Below are 24,853 nucleotides of genomic sequence, written 5' to 3'. Positions count from 1 at the left end.
AGTTTGCTAAAGTTTATATCTGTATTATAAACAGTGTTTAGAACACATCTAGAGCCTGTTTACTGCATTTCCTGTGTTGCACTTAATTTAAAATCGTTTTTATTTTCTCTTAAAACTGCATTTTACCTGACTTTGGCCTAGCACTCAAGTGTGGGGTCATTTATTGCACTGTTGTGATTATTTTGCTACTTGTGTATCTCTGCTACCTTTAAACTAAAACAAAAAAGAAAAAAAAAATCTTGCTTTTTTCCCCACTTTCTGAAATTTAAGAAAGTTCAGTTACAGATCTGCTGTTCTGAACTGTTTGTAAGTTTCTTGGAGGCCAGTGCTTGCTTGGACTAAAGGGAAGTATCTGTGTTCACCAGTGGCAGTGGTTAACACTGAACAGCCTGCCTGTCCCTGTAGGAGTGGTTACTGCCTAGAAGCTGTAGTTTTATTGGCCATTTTGGGTCAATTCTAAACTCCTTGATCTCTATCTCTTAAAACCCTGCAACCCTCTTTTAGCATGGTCTTGCACACAGAGCAGCGTCGCTTAAACTATTCCCGGCTCCACAAAGTCTACTCTTCAATTTTTCCCTTAGAACTGCTCTAAATCTCAAATTAAGCACTTTATTCTCATTCTAAAGCCCTGCACTTGCTCATATAAGTAATCTCATAGGTAAACACAAACTAAAGCACTACATCCTCTTATACTCCTTCAAAGCACTTGCTCCCTATTGGTTCTTTCTGATCAGTCAATAAGTAGTTCCCTATATTATTCAGGCATGTCCAAAGGTCAGTTTTGAGTTTACTCTCCAGTCCAGCTGGTGAATCTGGGAATCTTGAGGCAATGTTACAACTGCCTTATGTATACAGACCACCCTCTCCTCCTCCCAATAAGCTCAAATATATGTGAGAGATGCAACTATATAGCCAAACTGGAGGCTAAGCTCTCTCAACCCAGTACTGGCACAGCCTATCAGGAGGAGGAGAAGGTAACCACACACACCACAAATCCAGTCTCACATAGACCTATTGCATCAGCAAACCAAACACACAAAAACATACTCGGAGGCTCTAAATAAAAATCTGCCCAAGCAGCAGAGACCTGCAAAGCAGACATCCAAGCAACACCTACCACGAAACAATATCCACGTAGCACATAGCTCACAAAGTCAGTGTGCCACACAGTCACAGCCCTTAAGGCTAAACAACACACCTAATACACTTGTAATAGGTGACTCTATTGTCAGACACACTGACGTCCCACTCACCAGGCTGAACAAGGAGAAGGTCACTGTAAGCTGCCTGTTGGGTGCCAGGATCCGCCACATAACACAAGCACTCAAGTCACTCCAAAGCAAGTACAAGTATGACTCCGTCATTGTCCATGCTGGTGTGAATGACCTGAGATGTACCTCCATGGACTACATGAAAAAAGACGTACAGGAGCTCTTTGATCATGTAGCCCAGGCCAGTATGACCCTGACCTTGAGTAGCATCTTACCCTCACCAGAATGATGCCACAGTATAAAGATAAAAATTATCAATTTTAACAATTGGCTAAAGTATTGGTGTCATTCAAAGGGGATCCAGTGTCTGTCAGCCTGGGATGACATGCTTGACAAGCCACGTTGCTTCGCTAGGGACGGGTTGCACCTGTCACCCCTGGGTTTTTGAATACTGGCTAAGGCTCTTGCCTCCCCCATAGTGCCTTTTTTAGGCAAGGCTCAAAAGACAAACCCACCCCCATAGACAACACAAGGAAAAAAAACTAAGGGTAATGCTGCTCAATGCCAGAAGTCTAAACCTTTTTTAGGCAAGGCTCAAAAGACAAACCCACCCCCATAGACAACACAAAGAAAAAAAAACTAAGGGTAATGCTGCTCAACGCCAGAAGTCTAAACCTCAAGATGCACGCACTCCAGACTCTCCTCAGTATGGAGAATATTGATATCTGTGCAGTAACAGAAACCTGGTTCAAGGCTCCCGAGAGCACCCCAGCACTACCAGGCTATACTTCATACCATGCTTTCAGGCCCCAAAACTCGGACCGAACTACAAAAGGAGGGGGAGTATCCATATTTATTAAAGATACCCACACCTCCAGGCTAGTTGCACTGCACGAAGCTTCGGAGACCATCCATGTGCAACTAACAGTGGGCAAAACTGCCTTTCAGTTTGTAGCCTGCTACAGACCACTCTCCCAAACACAGGAACCTCACTCGGCTTTCCTGAGAACACTGGAGAATATGAAGGTCTCTCCAAACACTATTATATTGAGTGACTTCAACTACCCAAACATCGATTGAGAAAACTACTCAAGCCCAAACACCCTAGCCCAACGGTTCCTAGAATTTATAAACTCAAATGCTATGGAACAACTGGTCACCACTCCCACAAGAGGGGAAAACATACTGGATCTGGTCATCACCAACATGGGGTCTCTATGTTCCACACCAGAGGTATACCCCTCATTGGTAAGATCAAACCATAAACAAATCTCACTGGACATCCATATTCCGTCCCCACCCCCAGCCAAGGAAACCACGGTGAAGAACTTCTCAAAAGCAAACTTCACACTTCTCAAAACTGAGGTGGAATCCTTCAAAGCCCCCGGGCCAGTGGACAATATGGCCCAAAATGCAGAATCCTTTACAAAAGCATTCTATGGACACCTACAGGAATGCATGGAGCATGCTATCCCAAATAAAACAAAGACTCACTCCTCCAAAGCCAGGAGACCTGTCTGGTGGACCCCAGCCATAAATAAGCTATACAACAGAAGGAGAAAGCTACTACATGACAGAGCAAAATCCCAAAAAGGGAAGGCGTCACTGATCAGTACTAGCAAGAAACTACGATCCCTCATAAAATCTTCTAAGGCCAGCTTTGAAAGAAAAATTGCACAAGACACTAAAGATAATCACAAGGCCTTCTTTGTTATGTCAGAAACCCGGGAGGCAACTCCCAGATAAGCTCTGAGTTAGTGCAAAATGACAAAAAATTCACTGAACCCACAGACATTGCCAACATTCTGGCAGAAAGGTTCAGTGCAAACTTCTCCCCCCCCCTTCCCCCCCAAAAGAGCAAATGTCTATCCCAACAGAGTGTAGCCTTCCTGAGATCAGAGATGCACAGGTGAGAGCTGCCCTCTCCAAAGCCAAAAACACATCATCAATGGGACCAGACGGTGTCCTGGGCTGCGTCTTACATGAGCTCCAAGAAGAACTAAACCCTTGTATAAAGTCACTGTTCAATCTCAGCCTTACTACAGGTTATGTTCCCAAGGAATGGCGTACAGCAACAGTGGTCCCACTCCACAAAGGTGGTGCCACAACAGACCCCGGAAACTATCGCCCTATAAGCCCGACTAGCCTGGTCTGCAAAGCTATGGAACGTATCATCATGGAAATCATAAACAAAGACATTGGGAACCTCCAGACACTGGATCTTACCCAATTTGGCTTCGTTAAGGGCAGATCTTGCCTCTTGAACCTGGTCGACTTCTTTGAAACAGTTACCAAAGCCATAGATGAAGGGAAGGTAGTCCACACAGCCTACCTGGACCTCGCAAAGGCCTTTGACACAATACCCCACTCAGGCATCATAAATAAGCTCACCAGCTTAAATATCAACCCCTATGTCACAAGATGGGTTGCAAACTGGCTCAGGGATAGAACCCACATGGTCAGAATAGCAGGTGCCATGTCAGACTCTAAACCAGTTACAAGTGGTGTCCCACAAGGCTCAGTCCTGGGACCTCTCTTGTTCGGTATATATTTCTCCGAGGTACAGGCTAACACAGGTAGACTATGGCTGACCAAGTTTGCAGATGACTGCAAACTGGGTGCTATAATCGACTCTCCGACTGACACAAGCATCCTCCAAAAGGGTCTCACAGAGACGGATAACTGGTGCCAGAGCCATGGCCTAAAGCTAAATGCCAAAAGTGCATAGTCATCCCCTTTGGAAAAAACAAAGTGCCCACAAATTACCACATAGGTGGCAATCCATTAAGTACGGAAGAAGTAATTAGGGACTTGGGGACCCAAGTAGATAGCAATCTCTTCTTTGACAATCACGTTGCCAAAGTGGTTAGAAAGACCTTCTATATAACCCACCTTATCATGAAAGGGTTCACATCTGGATCAAGAGAGGTTATTGTGCCCCTCTACTCATCACTTATCAGGCCCATAATTGAGTACAATGCCCCATATCAACCCCTACCTTACCTGACACCTTCAGCAACTGGAAAGACCTCAAAAGTATCTCACCAAGAGGCTCAAACAGATGCCCTATGCAGTTCGGCTAAAGAAATTCCAGCTCTACTCAGTTGCGTACCACCTACTCAGAGGCGATCTGTGTCTGACGTATAAAGCCATGTCCGACCCAGAATTAATGGACATGCTTCACCTCAGGAAATCTAAATCCCTTAGAGCTACACGCTCCAGGGACCTGAACCTCAGCACAGAAATAAATAGGACATGCTGGAGGGACAGATTCATATCCCAGAGGCTCCCCTCACTCTGGAACAAAATCCCAATCCATGTCAGGCAGAGCCCCTCACTGACCCTCTTCAAGAGAAATCTTGACGAATGGATGGGAGATTGTAAGTTTACCCCTGGGATCTCTTCTGTGTCGCTGCTTGACAGAGGTACAGTAAACAAACCTTAAAAGGGCTTCTCTTCTGTGTCGCTGCTTGACAGAGGTACAGTAAACAAATCTTAAAAGGGCTACCTTCTGTGACCTACTATACAAAGGCACAGTCAACTAATCTAAAAGGGTGGCGAAAGCCGAACATACTCTGGCTAGGCTTTTAAATGCCCTAGGGCAGATAGCCTAGTATCAACCTATGAACCTAGATGTGGTAATCTTATGTGAAAGTTTTGCCAGTAGAGTCATTTTATAACTACATCTCTCACCCATCTGTGATATTTTATATATATATATATACATATATATACATATATATATATATACATATATATATATATACACACATATATATATATATATATATATATACACATATATATATATATATATATATATACACACATATATATATATATATATATATATATATATATATATATATATATTCGAAAAAACAGCCACAAAGGTACCAATATAAACCAATAAGTCAATCCAAGGTACCACAAAAACAGGAATAAGTCAGAGTTCTTGTAAAATCCACTTTAATATAGGCACAAACACATGAACGCACACAAGATTTGCAAGTGTACTGTGAGGTTGTACTGTGCCATTTTCAGAAAGTGTTCATTCTAGCGGAGTTATTCTTGTGTTTTTCATCCTTTTTAAAGAAAAATGTTTTGTCCTTTTTTAAAGAAATGAAAGGATAATCACACTTCATAGCCAGGGCTAAACTCAGTATTATACACAGTGCACAGTAAAAGGTGGTAAAACCAAATTGACCAGTATTATGGTAGCTGCTTAATGTGCAGTGTACTTTCATAAACAGGAGGAGAAGGTACCAGTTTGGGCAATGCGAAAATGTAACACAAGTTTCAAGTCTCCATGATTTAAATGAAAACGCTGTTTTTTTAATGTGTGCATTCATGTGTTTGTACCTATATTAAAGTGGATTTTACAAGAACTCCGACTTATTCCTGGTCTTGTGGTACCTTGGATTGACTTATATATATATATATATATATATATATGTATATAAAACAAGAAAGGAACAGCACATACTGGCAAGAAGAGTAGTAGACCTATTTCTGAGGTGCTCATGAAGTTCAGGGAGATTTGCCATGTTACAGGACTTAAGCTAGCATGTGTGCAGGATAATGCTGCAGCTTCATAACAGAATATGGGAGATGGAGATGTTAGTGGACAAGCTAGTCAAACTTGAAAGGGCACAGAGGACCTGTATTTATTTATTTATTTTATTTTACATTTGTTGACCGTGCTAGTCTAACTGGATATATGTCCATTTTCAGTAGAAGCCCAGGGAGAAAAGCTCCACATAAGCAAAATATTAGCAACTACAGGTACAGATAAGTAAAATTGTAACAAACTTAGGTACAGTACTATTTTAAGGTGAAGAATACAAATGTTTTATAGACAAATATTACTATTAAAGTAGCAGATAATAAGAAAGAGATTGAACAACAAACAAATTTAAAGTGGCACACCATAAGAAAGAGAAATGAAAAGCACATTAACTAATATAGCAGCTCCAGGTACAATATTTATCAGTGAGTCATTCCAATTATCCTATAGTAACATAGCAACTTTAAGGTAGCATGTAATAAGAAATATAAAGAATGTCTATATATATATATTTATATGTGATAGCAAGTTAATGCTGCAAGCAGCAAACTATGCAAGTACATAATTAGAAGAGGATCATATGTAAGAGAAAGTTATAAAGATTAAAATTAGTATAGGTAGGTCTACTTTCTAAGGCATAGAGAGAGTTGGAATTAAATTGCAAATGGTCATGTAGGTAGGGTTCAGAGAAAGTGGTGGAAAGATTAGTCTGGGTTACTACATGGGCATAACCATTGGCTACTAAGGTATTCTCTGAGTTGTTTTTTGAACAGTTTCACTGAGGAGAGATATGAGAGTTCCTTGGGAAGCAGGTTCCAGGATTTGCCAACAGTGCTGGCGAACAGAGAATCACCGGCTTTATTTTGGGATTTGACTGTAGATACTAGTACTTTATTGGCTGAGTGAAGGGTTGTCAAATTAATGTAGGGGGTTAGAAGGCTAGTAAGTATAGGAGTATTTTTACAAAGATAGAGGATCTTATGGGCAATAATAAGTTGTTGAATCTGAAGTTGATTACAAAGTTCTAGCCATCCTAGTTGCTTTAGGTTTTGACAGTGGTGATTTCTAAATGAGGAACCAGTAGCAAATCTGGCAATATTGTTGTAGGAGGTAGCTAGTTTGTTAAGGTTGTTTCTTGATAGGTTAGTATAGATGGGAGAGGTGTAGAGGAGGGTAGAAATTAGATGGGTGTGGGCAGTAGTTGTTCTAGCTGTTGGAGTAAGGAAGGGTTTAATCCTATAGAGGGAGCCTAATTTTTTGTTTACTATTTTTATTGTTGTGTTAATATGTGTGTCAAAGGTAAGATTATGGTCTATTGTTACCCCTAAGAGCTTGGTAGTTGGGTCGGGAGATATAACAATGCCATCATTGGACATAACTGTGAAGTCAATTGGGGGGACCTTTGTGTGGGAGTGAAGAGTAGTAGTTTTGTCTTTTTAGGATTCAGGAGGAGGCTATGCTGTAAGAAACAGATTTCTACTCTGTTAAGCACTGTTTGGGTGATGGCCTAGAGTTGAGGTGCAGAGGTAGCCGAGCATATTAGTGTGGAGTCATCAGCATATTGGATACATGTAGCTTGAGGAATGATTAGATAAAGACCATTGATGAAAACTGAGAAAAGGAGAGGGCCCAGAATAGAACCTTGAGGGACTCCCATGGTAATAGGAAGGTGAGAGGATAGATTATTTTCCCAAAGCACAGTCTGTTGCCTATTTTCAAGGTAGGATTTAAACCATTGTAGAGCCTGTGTATCTAGTGAGAGAGACTTAAGTATATTCAAAAGAAGTTGATGGTTGACCATATCAAAGGCTTTTGATAGGTCAATAAAGAGTGCTGAGGATAGAGTATTGTTGTTTCGGTTATTGTTAATACAGTCAGAAAAGGATAAGAGTGCTGTGGTGGTACTATGGTGAGGCCTAAAGCCGTGCTGACCGTTAGCTAGTAAGTTATTTTGCAGTAGGTGGTCTAGTAGTTGGTGGTGGATACATTTTTCCATAATTTTGGCTAAAGAGAAGAGTTAGAGCTATTGGGCGGTAGTTATGAGAGTTCAGTTGAGTTAACCCTTTTGTGCAGTGGGATAATGTGGGAGACTTTCCAGATAGATGGGATCGTTCCTTCAGTAATGGTTCTATTTATAAGGATGGAAATAGGAAAGGCTACTACTGCTGCAGCTTTCTGTAGATATTCTGCTGGTAGAAGGTCAGCTGAGGGGGTGCAAGGTTTTAGTTTATGAAGAAGAGTGTAGTTGAGGGCTGTAGGGACTGGTTGTAAATGAAATGAGGGGGTTAAAGTAGTCAAGGAGGATGACAAAATTGTACTAACAGGAGATAGTGAATTGGCAAGAGTTTGGACTGCATCAGTAAAAAGGTATTAAAGGCATTTGTAATATGCTTAGGAGTTTCATAGGTGGATCCTGTGGGGTGGGAGTTTTGGTCTGACCTGGGTGGAGGAGTCTGTTTATGCCTGCCCAGAACTTTTGAGGTTTGTATTGGTGGGTATGCTGGTTGTTGTGGTAGAAGTTTCTTTTATCTAGAAGTATAGATTTTTTGGTAGCATTTCTCAGCTGTCTAAATGTTAGATGATCAGCTGGGTTTTTAGTTGCTCGCTATTTGGTCCAGATTTTATTTCTTAGTATAATTTTGTGCCTTGTCTCTTTTGTTAGCCATGGAACAGTTTTAGTCCTATTTCTCACTGAGCGGGATGGGGCATGATAGTCCAGAATTTCTAAGAATTTGGCATTAAAGTAGGATACTGCTTTGTCTAATTGGAGGTGTCTTAGGGGTTACCAGTCACATGCTTTCAGTTCAGTTTGGAAGTTAATAGGGTTAAAGTTTTTATTGGTTCGAATGGTTTTATATAAGGTTGGTTTATGAGCACTGATCTTTTGCCTAATTATGTAGGTCAGTGAGTGATCACTGACATCATCAGGAAGGATTCCTACTTCATGAGAGAGGGGGTGACTATTTATCAGTATCCAGTCAAGAGTAGTTTCTTTGTTGTTAGGTTTATGGATCTTGGTGGGGGAGGTTATAGTTTGGGAAAAACCATAGAGGTTTATGTGGGTAGACTGGTTGGCTGAGATGCAGGTATTCCAGTCAATATTAAAGTCACCCAGGACAATGGTTTCTTGTGGGTAGTTAGTTGAAAGTCAGGAAAGAATATTTTCAAGGGTGTTTATATTGTTACCTGGAGGGAGGTAGGCACATATTATACAGATGGATTTATAGGTGTTGATTTGGAGTTTAGAAATAAGGATTTCAGTGCTGCTAATAGAATGTGGTTGCACATTTATTGGTGTTACTTGCAACTCTGCCTTATATAATATTGCTACACCCCCACCCTTTTTGGTTGTTCGATCTAATCTCAGGATATTGTATCCTGGTGGGGTGATTTCATTGTCCTGTGCTGCAGGTTTTAACCATGTTTCTGTTAGGCAAAGGATGTCAAAGGAGTGAACATCTAAAAGGGCATGTAGTTGGGCAAATTTATAGTTTAGGCTCTATATATTGAGGTGAGCTATAAGGAGAGAGTTTGATGCTTTAGTGACGGTTCAAGAAGTAGAGGGATTTGGTTTAGGTGGGTTAGTGGTGGTTGTGGTGTTGGGGCCAGGGTTGGGATGGATGTCACCAAAAAAAGTTTAGCATTTTTAATCCTGTGTATGATATTTAGGAATTTACAGGGTGTATATTTTGTTTTCATGGGTTGGTTATAGTTAATGTGGACTAAACAATGAAACTTTGGCACTAAATTGGAGGGTGTAGAGGTAATATTAATGTAGTTTAGGTATGGTGGTAGGTCTGTCAGGGTTGATTGTTTAAAGGACTGGTTGAAGTTAGTCAAGGTTAGATGTTCATAATTAGTTAGGACATAGGTTATAGATAGTAAAGGCAGGAGGGCAATTAAGAGGAATAGTATTGGGTATTTGTATTTGGGTGTAATGGTCATAGTGCACGGTTAGGTAAATAAGTAATTGGGGGTAAGGTATATTAAAGAGGATGATAGTGGGGAGGTTCTGCAAGGTATTGTAGTAAGTTGGGATATTGAGTTTGTAAATTGACTAAGTATTTAGTGATGTAATGAGTATCTATAAGTGGTGAGCTAGGGTAATTAGCACTTAATGAGTAGTAGGATGGGATTGGTTGTATAGGAATGGTGGTGTGGCCACTGGAGGTTTATGGTTAGGACCCCAGGGGTGGGTGGGATTTGGGGGTAGGGTAGGGGAGCAGAGTGAGCCCGCAGGGCGAATGGAGCGGGTAGACCCAAGGAAAGAAGGCAGCAGGGCAGTGAGAAAAACAATTAGTATAGTGAAGGTAAGTATAGAGGAAGGTAAGCAGGGTAGTTAGAGGGATGTTTAGGGAGGTGTTATAAGGGAAAGGATTTGAGTAATTTCAGAGGTAGGTAGAATTGTTAAGCAGTTAAAGAATAAGAGTAGGAATAGACATATAAAAGTGAGTGAGAAGGAGAGAGGGAAGGGAGATTAATGGTGGTTGAAGACTGCCATGTAGTGGACAAATCCTGTGAAAGTGGAGAGTGGAGCGACTAAAGGAGGTAGAAATGTGTAGGGCAGAATTAAGGCTCAAGAATAGGGAGTAGGAGGCAGGGATAAGGCAGGTATGGAGGGGGGTTTACAGTAAGAAGGGTATGGCTGCTGGCTATTCCAGGCAAGTTCCTAAACTAGCTCCTAGTAATAAAGTACAGCAATGTCACATATAAATTAAAGGTGTAACATTGTATAACATACTTTCTTTAATTCCTTTGAGGTCACTTCTGAGAGGAGTTATGACCTTTCCTGTTGGGAAATGTGGCAAAGCAAGGTGAGATTGATATTTTTGGACTGGTCTTGGAATGTGCAGGAAGGCAGGGCCGGTAAGCAAAACAAAATAGGTAGAGAAGGCTGGAGTGCTGGAGAAAATACAAAGAGGGAGAGATTTGTGAGTACAAAAAGGAACAATAATAAGAGGTATAATGGTTAAGCAGCAGTTGAGGGTAACATACAATTAACAGGTTAAGCAACAGAGAAACATAACAAAAGTTAGCTCAAATGCTTCAAGTATAAGACCCTTCGGAATTAGGCATAACATGCAATGTATCAGTGCAGATCACTCCAGATATGGAGGAAACATAGGGTCTGTAGACAGGATGGTGTAGGAAAAGTAATGGGGAGAAAATTAGTTAACATGGACGGAGGTTGTCAGATGAGTACAGACAAGTGGGGTGGCCCAGAGTACAGTGAAGGGAAAAGATGAAAATATAGCCATGAAAGACAAAGCAAGGTGAAGGAAATCTGTGAACATAGAGATGCAAAGATTATGGGCATGTGATTCAGGGTCAATTCAGGCAGAGCTGGTCAAACAGGAACCAACATCAGAAGGTGAGCTGGGGAAGTGGTCAGTGAGGGACACTCAGCTAGACAAGAAAGGCAGACTGCACAAGAGTCAGAACAGTGGAGAGGTGTATAGAGGGATGGGGAAGAACAAGAATATACCACAAGTGGAAGGCAAACCGTATAGACAGTGGGGAAGTCTGGGAATGGTGGAAGTGGAGACAGAACTCTTACAGATGGCAGGGGTAATGGAATGTGATAGGTAGCAAAGGAATAACAGCCAATGTGGAAAGAGAAGAAAAGGTTTGTGGTGAACAGACAGTCATAAAGGAGATCAAGACTCTAGTGCAAATGATATAGGGAGACTAGGTTTCAGTGAAACTGGTCTCAGGGCTTAGAGTAAAGATGGAAAGAGGTAAACAGAATATATACATATGGAAATCTTGTAGTACATATGGACACCAATAATCTGTCAGAAGAGACAGTTAAGGTGGAAGCAAAGAGAGCCAGGCTGCTGTCATAGAGAGAAGGAGGGTTGCTGGCATCAACCTAACAAATGTTACATACACTAGCAGCCAGCACACAAAGGAAGATAAGGATTAGGGAGTATGACAGCTGTGGCAATGGACAAGGAAGAAAGGCTTAGTACTGGAACAAGGATGGAGAAGAGAAACATGGTAGGGAGAGTAATTCTATACAGGGGATAGGCTTTATCTTACTCCGAGGCAGTAGTGCACAGTGATGGGATGAAAAAATACAGCTCAGTGATTGCACCTTTAAGCTAAAATGGAAGGGGAAGGTAATAGTAGCAAAAGAAGGGGAGAAGTATTTAGACAGTAAAAAGACAGTAAAGAGAAATGCTGAACACAGCAGAGGAAAAACAAGGGTGACTGACCCTGGCTGGGTAGTTTTATTTTGCAATGAAAACAGTCTGGATAGGAAGTTGCAAGCAGTGATGTAATGGGGAGTGTTGTCACTGCCAGTATCATGAGCAAATGATAAGTGGGGCAGGATATATAGATGCTGGAATATAGGCTGTTCATAAGTGAGAGAGATGGGGGATATGAGGGTGGAATAGCAATCTATATAATGGAGGGCATCAGATGTGAGGTCAGAGAGGAAAAATTACACCAAGCCTGACATGTGGTAAGGGTACAGCCAAGACTGAAAATTAGGTTACCTGTCCAAGTACTTAAAGTAGAGGAAGGGTGAGAGCTGGTAGAATGATACAGTATGTTATCTAACAAATACAAAAAACAGGAAGAATGAGACCAAAGGAGAGAATAAATGAGTCAAGTAGGAGGAAGAGGGTAAAAGTCATGAAAGATTTGAATCTACCAAGAACAGAGATTACAGAATTTGGTTCAGAGAGAGAGAAAACAGGAGTTAACTGAAGTCTTGAACCATGAGAGGTTCAGTGAACTGGTGAAGGACAGTACCACAAATTACAGACTTCTCAATGCAGAGGGTGTCTTGGCTATCCAGATAAAGACATTATCACTTTATGCTTTAGGGTAAGGGTACAAATAAAATGACAAAGATATTAAATGGAAATGTTGAAGAGGGTATTATGTGGTGGTCACGAATGAGCCAGGATACTGGGACCAAAATAAATGGAGTAACTAAGGAATGGAAAAGGGTCAGAGATGGAATACTCATGGATGTGGAGAAGGCTATGAGGAAGACACACACACAAAAAAGAAAGATCAGGTTCCACCTCTATGCTAATACAAAGATAGGTACAGCAGTGACGTGTGTGTGTGTGTGTGTGGGGGGGGCTAACAAAGAATTTGAAAAGGCTATATAACTGGACAGAAATGTGGTAGCTGTGGTTCAGTGCAAACAAATGAAAAGTACTGCACTTAGGCTATATCAATCCGGTGTGAAGTATCAGCTGAGAGAAGAGAAACTGATTGCAACAGAGCACGGAAAGGATCTGGGGGTGTTGATCATATCTGGACTGGACAAGTAGGACCAGAGTGAGAGGGATGTGGCAACAGCTAACAGAATTGTGGAATGTATCTTTGGGGTATATATTCCGGAAGCAAACAGATAATGCATCCACTCATCAAGGTCTTGTTTGGATGATACCATGAGTACTGAGTACAGTTCTGGAAGTCATTCAAGGAAACGGGCATCAAGTTGCTGGAAAGAATTCAAATGAAAGCTACTGGGAACATCAATGGGATGGAGAAGAAAGATTATAACTAGAGGCTCAAGGAACTACATATCTTCTCACTTTATTCCAGAAATGATAGGCGAATAATTTTATTGCATATTATATCTGGAATATGTAAAGAGGTTATGCATGAAATTTTTAGAGACGATCTCTGAAAGTACTTTTTCACTGTAATGGTTGTACACCATGGAATGGACTGCTGGAATGGGAATTAGAAAATGCACAGAGGCAGTCAAGAGGGCATTGAACTGTTGGATAAAAAGTGAGGTGGAAGGTAAAGATGAACAAGATGTATAATACTAAGTCACTTAAAAGGGCAGATCAAGTAGAGTTACTGTCTTCTTATTTACACATCAAATCAAGGTGCCACCCAAATGGAAATGTTGAGGAGGAGATTATGCTGTGCCTAAGAAGTTGGTCAAGAATCATAGGTTCATAGGTTGGTACTAAGCTATCGGCCCTAGGGCCTATACAAGCCTAGCCATAACAATTCCCTGGATATTTCTTCCCACAATATTTACTTCCCTGGACCCCTGTCTAGCAGGGCGACTGATGTGATCCCCGAGGTGAATTTCCTATCTCCCATCCAGTCATCAAGAAACTGGATACAGACTACTTTTTAAATGCCCAGAACACTACAGTTCCAGTAAGCAACTTTAAGATTGATGTGCAGTTCCACCTTGAAGGGAACAGGATCCACTAACCTAAGAGACCAGGCACAATCCCACAGCATGAATCCATGGCATCCATCATCAGCATTTGAGATGAAATAACAAGTATAAAAGGTCAGCATAATTCAGCTGGATGAATGGGTACTATCCAACTCCATGACCAGAGCCATAATCAAAAGAAACAATATAATAGAGGTCCAAGTAGTTTCAAAGGCAATTAATAATGCGGAAACTTTCGACATGAAGCCTGCCATTCCACAACATAACTACACTAACTGACATATTCCCCAGAATTGAGAGAAGCCTGGATATTGTCTGGACTGATCTGCAGACCACTGAGATGGGAAAGTACAGTTGTGTACACTTACCATAAATGTAGATGTTCGAGTGTATACACTGTTGCAGTCATCACATTTGGGTTATCCCTGCCAGGGTAGCCCTCAGTCGGCCTGAATACCAGAGGCTTAGTATTTCTGGTAAAGTTGCTGTTGCTCCAGGACTGACGTCAGGTCGTCAGTGGTATAAAATCAGGCAGCCAATGCCATTACATCAGATTTTATTGCCCTGTCAGGAGCTCCCAATAGGGAGCTAGGTTATGGTGGAAGAACACCACGAGTAGAAAGTAAATACCAGAAATTCCTTGTAAGAAGAGAGAGAGAGAAGACAAGGGGGGTGGAGGGAAGGAAACCAGGACTGCAACAGTGAATACACTCGAACATCTACATTTATGGTAAGTGTATACAACTGTACTATGTTCTTCGTGTTTCACTGTTGCAGTCATCACATTTGGGTTGATTCCCAAAGCTGAAGAAAAGGGTGGAGGCAGTCAAGAAGACTGGGGGCTGGCTAGGATACCCTGCAAGACTGTGGTGGCAAAGCCTTCCCTGAATTTTGAGAAGATAGGCAGGTGGTAATGCTTGGTGCAGGTATGAAAAGATGTTCATGTTGCAGCCTCCACGATGTCCTTGGTGGGAACCCCTCTGAGGAAAGCTGCAGAGGTGGAGGTTATTGTGGTGGAATGTGTTCTGACCCCCTTGGGGGGAGGTTTCCCGTGCCATTTGTAGCAGAAATGGATGCAGTGTGCTATCCATTTGGAAATTGTTTGTTTGGATATGGCCTTGCCCTCTGCTCCTGCAGCAAAGCTGACTAGCAATTGATCAGTTTTTCTAAAAGATTTAGTCCTGTCTAGGTAGAATCTGAGCTATCTGTGCACATCTAGAGAGTGCAGATTCCTCTCCCCCTTGTTTTGTGGGTTAGGGAAAAAGGTGGGCAAATGAATGGATTGGCTGAGAGCCACACTGGACACCACTTTTGGCATGAAGGATGGGTTAGTCCCGAGGGAAACCCTGTCAGCGTGGAAAATGATGAAGGGCTCTACAGCCATAAGTGCTTGTAGCTCTGATACTCTTCTTAGCTGAAGTGATGGTCAGAAGCAAGGATGTATTCCAAGAGAAAAATTTAACTCAGCTGAAGCTGCAGGTTCAAAGGGGGGCAGGGTGAGCTTTTCCAACACAAAGTTTAGGTACCAAACTGGGGTAGGAGCTCTTCTGGCTGGCCTCAAGTTGTTAGCCCCTCTTAGGAACTGTTTGATGAGAAGGTGTGAGAAAAGAGGTGGCCCTGTGCTGAAATGAGCAGAGATGGCAGAGGCATGAATTTTAATAGAAGAGAAGGATAGACCCCTGTGTAGTAGGTTTGCAGGTAATCCAGGATGAGAGGTAGGGAGGGCTGTGCCGTTCCAGCTCCCCAAAACCTTTTCCACTAGTCAGCATAAGACTTTCTAGTGCTGGGGCACCTAGCCTCACATATAACATCTAGAACTTGTTTGCTTAGACTGGCAACTTGAGGAGAGGTCAGGGAATAAGTCAGGCTGCCAGACTGAGGATCTGCAGTTGGGGATGCATGAATTCTCTATTCCTCTGGGTCAGGAGTGTTGGGATCTGAGGTAGGTGCCATAGTGGCAGGGGTGACAGGCTGCGCAGCAGTGGGTACCAGTGATGGTGTGGGGTAATCAGGATTGACCTCGGTTTTTCCACCCTTATTTTGAGCAGTACCCTTAACATGAGTGGTAGAGGGGGAAAAGGCATAGACTGAGAGGTTTACACACTGGAAGTATAGAGCAGCCACTTTCCAGGCCTTGCTGTGAGGTTCCCTGGTGCAGGATTTGCTAAGCTGATGATTGGAGTGGGAGGCAAAGAGGTCGACCTTCAGGGTGCCCCATTTCTGGGTCACAAGGGTGAAGGTTCTTTGGTCTAGCTGCCACTCATGTGGATCTAGCAGGTTTTTGCTTAAGTTGTCTGCCAGAGAGTTTAGAGAGCCTGGCAGGAATTGCATGGCTGAGGTCATGTGCCAAAGGGTCATGGCGAGCCTGCACAGAGGATAAGAGTGAATCCCTCCCTACTTGTTGATATACCACATCACTGTGGTGTTGTCTGTTTTGATCAGTAGAGGCCCTGGGGAGAGTAGGGGTCTGAAAGCTGTCAGGGTGTGCTGAACAGCTAACATCTCTTTTTTGTTGATGTGCAGATGTATTTGATTTGGGCTCCATTGGCCCTGAATGCACCTGCCATCCAGGTATGCACCCCAGGCATAGTCTGATGCATCTGTGGTGTGGGCCTGGGTGGCATGGGGTTGTGAGAAGGGAAGTCCCTTGTTGTGGTAGCATGCTGCTGCCCACCAAAGAAGATCTTTCCTTAGACAAGGTATCATTGGTATAAGAGTGCTGACACCAAAGGCTTTTTAGGTACCATTGTAGTTTCCTCATATGCAGTCTGGCATATGGAATGAGTAGAATGCAAGAAGCCATGAGCCCTAGAGCTTGCAAGATTTTCCTTGCGGATAACTGGGTCCTGGTGGCTAGTTGAGAGAAGTAGGCTGTCAGGTAGGACTGTTTTTCTAGTGTAAGGAATGCCATCTGGGATGCTCTGTCCAGGCTTGCTCCCAGGAATACAATTTTTTGTGTGGGTACTAGTTTGGATTTCTTTTCATTACTAGTATACCCCAGGGAGGTCAGTAGGCCCTTTACAAAGGTCAGGTGCTTTAGCAGCTTTTCCTGACTGTCTGCCTGAATCAGGCAATCGTCTAAGTATGGGTAAATTTGAATATTTCTTTGTCTGCAAAAAGCAATGGTGGGAGCCAGACATTTTGTGAAAACTCTGGGAGCAGAGGATAAGCCAATGGGAAGTGCAGAAAACTGAAAGTGCAGTGATCCTGCCCTGAAACGTAGATATTTCCTGCATGATTCTGTGACTGGGATGTGTAGGTAGGCCTCTTTTAGGTCTAGGGTGGCTAACCAAGCATCCTTGGAAAGCATAGGTAGAAGCTGCTGGAGGGTGAGCATTCTGAATTTTGGTATCACCAGAAAGGTGTTTAGAATGGATAGATCGAGGATGGGGTGCAATGTGCCCTCTTTTCTGGGTACCAGGAAGAGTCTGGAGTAGAAACCTTGGTTCTGCAGGAACATACTCTATTGCCTGCATAGAGAGCAGGGAAAGGACTTGCTTTTTGGCCTCTGTCCACTGGTTTAGGGGAAGATCTGGGAACCCTTTTGGGGTTGGCAGAGTGTGGAAATAAAATTTGTATCCCTGGGACACTATGTTGAGGACCCAGCGGTCACTGGTAATGGTGGCCCAGTTGCTTGTGTAGGAGGGCAATTAAGAGGAATAGTATTGGGTATTTGTATTTGGGTGTAATGGTCATAGTGCACGGTTAGGTAAATAAGTAATTGGGGTAAGGTATATTAAAGAGGATAATAGTGGGGAGGTTCTGCAAGGTATTGTAGTAAGTTGGGATATTGAGTTTGTAAATTGACTAAGTATTTAGTGATGTAATGAGTATCTATAAGTGGTGAGCTAGGGTAATTAGCACTTAATGAGTAGTAGGATGGGATTGGTTGTAGAGGAATGGGGGTGTGGCCACTGGAGGTTTATGGTTAGGACCCCAGGGGTGGGTGGGATTTGGGGGTAGGGTAGGGGAGCAGAGTGAGCCCGCAGGGCGAACGGAGCGGGTAGACCCAAGGAAAGAAGGCAGCAGGGCAGTGAGAAAAACAATTAGTATAGTGAAGGTAAGTATAGAGGAAGGTAAGCAGGGTAGTTAGAGGGATGTTTAGGGGGGTGTTATAAGGGAAAGGATTTGAGTAATTTCAGAGGTAAGTAGAATTGCTAAGCAGTTAAAGAATAAGAGTAGGAATAGACATATAAAAGTGAGTGAGAAGGAGAGAGGGAAGGGAGATTAATGGTGGTTGAAGACTGCCATGTAGTGGACAAATCCTGTGAAAGTGGAGAGTGGAGCGACTAAAGGAGGTAGAAATGTGTAGGGCAGAAATAAGGCTCAAGAATAGGGAGTAGGAGGCAGGGATAAGGCAGGTATGGAGGGGGGTTTACAGTAAGAAAGGTATGGCTGCTGGCTATTCCAGTCAAGTTCCTAAACTAGCTCCTAGTAATAAAGTACAGCAATGTCACATATAAATTAAAGGTGTAACATTGTATAACATACTTTCTTTAATTCCTTTGAGGTCACTTCTGAGAGGAGTTATGACCTTTCCTGTTGGGAAATGTGGCAAAGCAAGGTGAGATTGATATTTTTGGACTGGTCTTGGAATGTGCAGGAAGGCAGGGCCGGTAAGCAAAACAAAATAGGTAGAGAAGGCTGGAGTGCTGGAGAAAATACAAAGAGGGAGAGATTTGTGAGTACAAAAAGGAACAATAATAAGAGGTATAATGGTTAAGCAGCAGTTGAGGGTAACATACAATTAACAGGTTAAGCAACAGAGAAACATAACAAAAGTTAGCTCAAATGCTTCAAGTATACGACCCTTCAGAATTAGGCATAACAAGCAATGTATCAGTGTAGATCACTCCAGATATGGAGGAAACATAGGGTCTGTAGACAGGATGGTGTAGGAAAAGTAATGGGGAGAAAATTAGTTAACATGGACGGAGGTTGTCAGATGAGTACAGACAAGTGGGGTGGCCCAGAGTACAGTGAAGGGAAAAGATGAAAATATAGCCATGAAAGACAAAGCAAGGTGAAGGAAATCTGTGAACAGAGAGATGCAAAGATTATGGGCATGTGATTCAGGGTCAATTCAGGCAGAGCTGGTCAAACAGGAACCAACATCAGAAGGTGAGCTGGGGAAGTGGTCAGTGAGGGACACTCAGCTAGACAAGAAAGGCAGACTGCACAAGAGTCAGAACAGTGGAGAGGTGTATAGAGGGATGGGGAAGAACAAGAATATACCACAAGTGGAAGGCAAACCGTATAGACAGTGAGGAAGTCTGGGAATGGTGGAATGGAGACAGAACTCTTACAGATGGCAGGGGTAATGGAATGTGATAGGTAGCAAAGGAATAACAGCCAATGTGGAAAGAGAAGAAAAGGTTTGTGGTGAACAGACAGTCATAAAGGAGATCAAGACTCTAGTGCAAATGATATAGGGAGACTAGGTTTCAGTGAAACTGGTCTCAGGATTTCCTCCTAGGGACAAGAGCAGGTGGCCAGAGGGAGGGGGTGGAGGTGCAAAGTCATTGTAAGTTCTTACCATAAGCGGGTGGCTTTGCATTCCCTGGTTTTGAAGAGGAGGAACTCCATTGCTTAGATTTCTGCATTCCCTGGGGCTGCGGTCTGGGGGGCCTGCTTCCCCTTGGTCTGGGCTGAGCTGACCTGGAGGGGGCAGGAAAGGACCAGTGCTTGGAGAGGCAATGCCTACAGAACCTTGGTGGCTGGACCTATAAGAAGTCTTTAACTGTCTGCATAGAGTTAGCTTTTTCTTCCATCTTTTTTAAGACCTCTTCTACCTTGGTGCCAAATAAGTTGTCTTTGTGCAAGGGTGCATCCAATAATTTGGATTTGAGATGATCTGGCAAGGTCTGTTCCTTAAGCCAAGCATGCCTTCTAAGGACAGAACCAGTGACTGCTGCCCTGTAAGATGTTTCTAGGGCGTCAAAACCACATTGTAAGGTGTGCTTAGTTACTTGTCTTGCAGAATGCATCAACTCTTGTAACTCTTTATTTTCTGCACAAGCAGGGAAAGAAGATATTTTTTGTTGAGGAGTTCAATGGTATGTTGCTATTTCAGCATATGAAACTGACAATTTAATGCTCTAATAGCAAGAGTAGCAGAGGTGTATACTTTTTTACCCCATCTGTCTAATGCTCGGGAATCCCTATCTGAAGGGGTGGGATTCTTAGCTGAAGTTGCTTTGATTCCCTTAGGTCCCTGAGAGATGACCTTGGGGGTCAGCAGTTGGATTTTTGAAAAGAAATTTGTGAGAGTCAGGGACTCTATAGTACCTGTCAGGTTGGGAGTAGGAGGGAGGGTGTCAGGGGTCAGACTGGATTCCATAAAAACATCATCCACAATATCCAGGACAGGAGGAATGGCCAGAGGTCTATGCTGTGGAAGATCTAAGAATTCCCTGAGTCTCTTTTTTGACTGAGGATGGTCCTGACATTCCCATTGGAAATGCTCCCTTAAAGAATGTAGGTTTCCCCAAAGGAAAAGTTCTCGGGTGGAGAGGCTGAAAGGATGGATTCCTCTGCATCAGAATCCTCATAAGCAGACAGGGGTTGCATATCTTCATATTCAGATGCATCAGCGTCATCGGACTCCTGTTCAGATAAAACTACTGGGGACAAGTCTCTTTTTCTTTTGGAAGGGGTAGCTTGGCTTCCCCTGATAAGCATTATAAGGTCTTCTGCCATTTTAAGCATTTTAGACTGAGGCAAGTAAGCAGGTGCCTGAGCTTGGGTTGTTGTTTTTCTGGGTGTGGTTCATACCCTGGGCCTTAGAAACTCGGTTGTTTTCGAAAGAACTGTAGATGCAAAAGTCGTCGTCAGTCTGTGACAAGTATCGGTAGTGCGAAGTACTTCCTCAGAAGCCGGTGCCTGCTCAGCGGCTCCAGACCCATCCAAGGTAGAGACATCCGCAGGATCCTTAGTCGAAGAAGAGTCTCACAGCATACTGGACTTTGAAAGGGTCTCGGTACCAGCCTGTGAATCCACAGAAGCGGGCATCAGGGGCTGCGAAAGCGCCTCATTGAGGACTGGAGAACTGACGACTGGCTTTACGGAAGCATCGTTGGCAATCTTGTACCTGTGCAGTCTGTCTCTGTCTTTATCCTTATGTTTTTTCGGAAGATCTGTTGTTGGATGGCTTACCGAAGCCATATCGAAATTCAAGGACTGAGAGTGAAAATATTTAGCTACAATAAGGGCCCAATGACATATAGTTCTGGCATTGAACAAAGCACAAAAGCAACAGCGGGGGACATTGTGGTCTGGGCCTAAACAAGTGATGCAGTAAGAATGAAAGTCTCGGTGTGGTATTTGCTTTCCACAGGTGAGACATTTGTTAACTTTTTCTGACATTGGTTAGAGCAAGAAAAAAGGATCCCCAACAGGGTACTTATCTTTGGAAGACTTTAACTTCAATTCGGAAATGAAAAACTCAGGTAGCGGCCAACCTGCACTCGTGCAAACTGCTTCTGCTTTGGGCTCCTTGGCAAGAAAGACTGATGTAATGGCGTCAGCTGCCTGATTGTATACCACTGACAACCTGACGTCAGTCCTGGAGCGACAGCAACCGATGCAGAAATACTAAGTCTCTGGTATTCAGGCCAACTGAGGGCTACCCTGGCAGGGATAACCCAAATGTGATGACTGCAACAGTGAAACACGAAGAACTTCACCAAGTTCTGTACTCTCTCATCTATTAACAAATACACTGTGTGGAATTATTGTCAGTATGGGTCCAGAAACACTTTTTTCTTGTGACAGAAGAATATATAACTTCTTTTCATTCACCATAAGAAAAAGGTGATATTGAATTATCACACTAAAATAGTGTAATAACTGTTCTTTTGGTCATGCCTAGGTGCAGCAGTCATCCAAGTAATCGTACATGTGGATCTCTCTCAGTCTGAAAGCCACACTCTCTGGAGTGAGATTTTTTTCAGGTATAGAAACAGAGCAGTCTTTTTTAATACCATAGCATTGAATCTTTCAAATGTATTCATAAATACAATTATCCCTAATTGAATTTGGCAGTAGGCCAAATCTTCTGGCTCAAACCAAAGACAGAGTCGCTCCAGCAAAGTTAGATAAACTGACACATTATTAACTCTTTGCAAACCATTCTGAACCAAAAAAATTATACACGGCTCCATAGAAACTTTCAGCTTTGAGCTACCATGCACCTTACAGTTGGAAGGAAAAAATGGATTAATAAAGCATGCAATAAAACTCAAAACAAAATCACATTACTTTAGATGAAGAAAACAAACTTCCTTCAAGAACGGATTAACTTTTGAGTGCGCTGCTTTTCATACCGTTGCAGGGGGGTACTGTATCCCTTTTCAACAAAAAACACTTATAAAACAATTCTTCCATCTTCAGTACCTCCCTAATCCCTGCTTTTATTTAAATGATATGTTTCAGGAAAGCTTTTATCATTATCATCATCATTCTCAGCCCCCCCCCCTTTTTTTCCATTTTCTACATGGGGTTGGGGTTTCTTGTTACCTGTCGCCATCTCTCTTGAATCACTGCCACACTCCTGCCTTCTTTGACACTCATGCCTGACTGTTGCAGATCTTTTTTCACACAATCCATGCACCTCTTTGCTGGATGCTCTCACTTCCACTTACTTTCTTCTTGTCTGTCCCATATTTTCTGCACATGTGTCTGAACCACCGTAATCTGTTTTTTTTTTATCTTTTCTGCAATTGGAACTATTTTGGCTTCTGCTCCTAAGTCCTCATTTCTTCATTTGTCCCACAGTGTGCATCCTACCACCCTTCTCAGGCACATCATTTCCATCACCTCTAGCTTCTTCATCTGCTCTGCCTTTACTGCCCAGGTTTCTGTACCATACAGTAGTACTGGTCACACCACTGTATTGTACACCTTACTGTTCAGCTTCTTTAACATTCTTCTGTCATATACTACACCTGAGAATCTATACCAGTTGGCTGCAGCCCCTCTGATTCTAGTTTTGACCTCTTCATTCAGAGATCCCTTCTCTTCAACCACCCCTCCCACATACTTGGAGCTATTTACTTTTTCCACTGTCTTCCCTGATATGTCAGTTCTTAGCTTCTTCTGATTTCCCCAGTTTGCTGCCATTACCACTGTCTTACATGTGCTTAGTTTCATCCCATGTGCCTTCAGTTTTTGCATTCCATTCCCCTATCCTTTGCTGAAGTTTTTGCTCAGAGTCTGCCTGTAATGCTACATCATCTGTATACAGCAGCTTTATTGCTCTGTCCCCTCCAACCTGTTTGCTAATGTAGTCCATCACCACTGTGAGCAGCACTGGGCTCAGAGCTGAACCCTAGTGTACACCCACTCTCTTTGAGAACCCCTGTGCGAGGCCGAACACTGTTCGTACTTGAGCCATTGGGTTCTTGTACACAGCCTGCACTAATTCTACCAATGTTTCCAGGACTTCGAACCACAACAGTACTAATCAGATCAGCTTTCTTGAGACCTTGTTATATGCTTTCTCCAAGTCTAGGAATGCCCAGTTGGACTCTTTCCTCATCTCTAGCTTCTTCTCAACTGTCTCACTGCAAAAACTGGTTCAGTTTTACTGCATCCTGATCTGAATATGGAATGCTCATCTCCCATCTTACATTCTACTACTCTGCAAATCCATTTATCAATCACCCTCGCCAGAACTTTCATGGAATGTGATAGGAGTTTGATGCCTCTGTACTGCCCACAGTTGTGGATGTCCCCTTTTTTCTTGTACATTGGCATGTCATCTGGAATATGCCTTTCTCTCCACACTGCTATGAGTAGCCTAAGGACCCATTTCTCCCCATCTCACCCAGAATCTTTATGATAGCTGCTGTGACCTCATCTGAGCCTGCTGTTTGCCATGATTTCATTTTTCTTAGTGCTACTTTTACTTCTTCTAGGGTGGGCTTGTCTTCGTCTCTTACTGTAGGCTGTTTCTGGGAAAAACAGCTTCTGAAGCTGATTGAAGTACTCCTTCCATTTATCTTTCTGTTTTTGCCTTGCAACCTGATATAGATTCTTTGTGCCACCTACTGCGTCACTTTCCAGAAGTTGGTAGAGTGCATATGATGCCCTCTTTGCTATTGCAACACTTTTCTTAGCTTCTTTGTTAGCCAACCAGTATTCCTTCCTAACCTGGTAAGTCTTTTCTATCTCCCACTTTTTCCTTTTTCCTTTGATGACTTCCTGCACTTCTGCATTCCACCACGAGCTTTCCTTTTGTACCTTATTTCCATACCAGGCTTGGCCACATATCTTTTCTGTAGTCCTCACAAATGCTGTTTTGAGGCACTGCCATTCTTCTTCAATTCCACCTATTTCCTCCTGTTCTTGGGGTGCTACAGCCCTGAGTAATTCCTTGAACTGTTATACTCTATCTCCAGACAACTTGCGGGTCTTCAGCCTGGTGTCTGTTGACCTTAGAGCCTTCTGTGACCATTCCTTGCAGTTGATTGTAGCAACCAGTGGTTTATGCTGTGGGCCTAATGTTTCACTGGGGATGACTTTGCAATCATTGACTCTACCCCAGTGCCATTTCCTTACTAGGAGGAAGTCTACCTGAGTTGCATGTTGCCCAGTCTTGTATGTGATCTTGTGACTGTCTCTCACTCTGAGCCATGTGTTGGCTATTATCAAACCTTTTGCCAGACAGAAGTCTAGAATAGCCTCTCCTTCTTTATTCCTGTTGCCCCACCCAGGTAGTCCTCATATCCTGTTCTGTCTGGCCCGATATGTGCATTCAAGTCACCCATTATCAACACCAATTCATGTTGTCTTGTTTTATCTAGTAGTCCTGCATCTGCTTTATGAATGCACTCTTTTCCTCACTAACACAACCCTGCTGTGGGCCATAGGCTGTCTCACCACAATTCCCACTCAATTTCT

Source organism: Protopterus annectens, chromosome 14.part0 (assembly GCF_019279795.1).
Source record: "Protopterus annectens isolate FY-2018-M chromosome 14.part0, PAN1.0, whole genome shotgun sequence".
NCBI lineage: Eukaryota > Metazoa > Chordata > Ceratodontiformes > Protopteridae > Protopterus > Protopterus annectens.
This window is presented reverse-complemented; position numbering follows the sequence as displayed.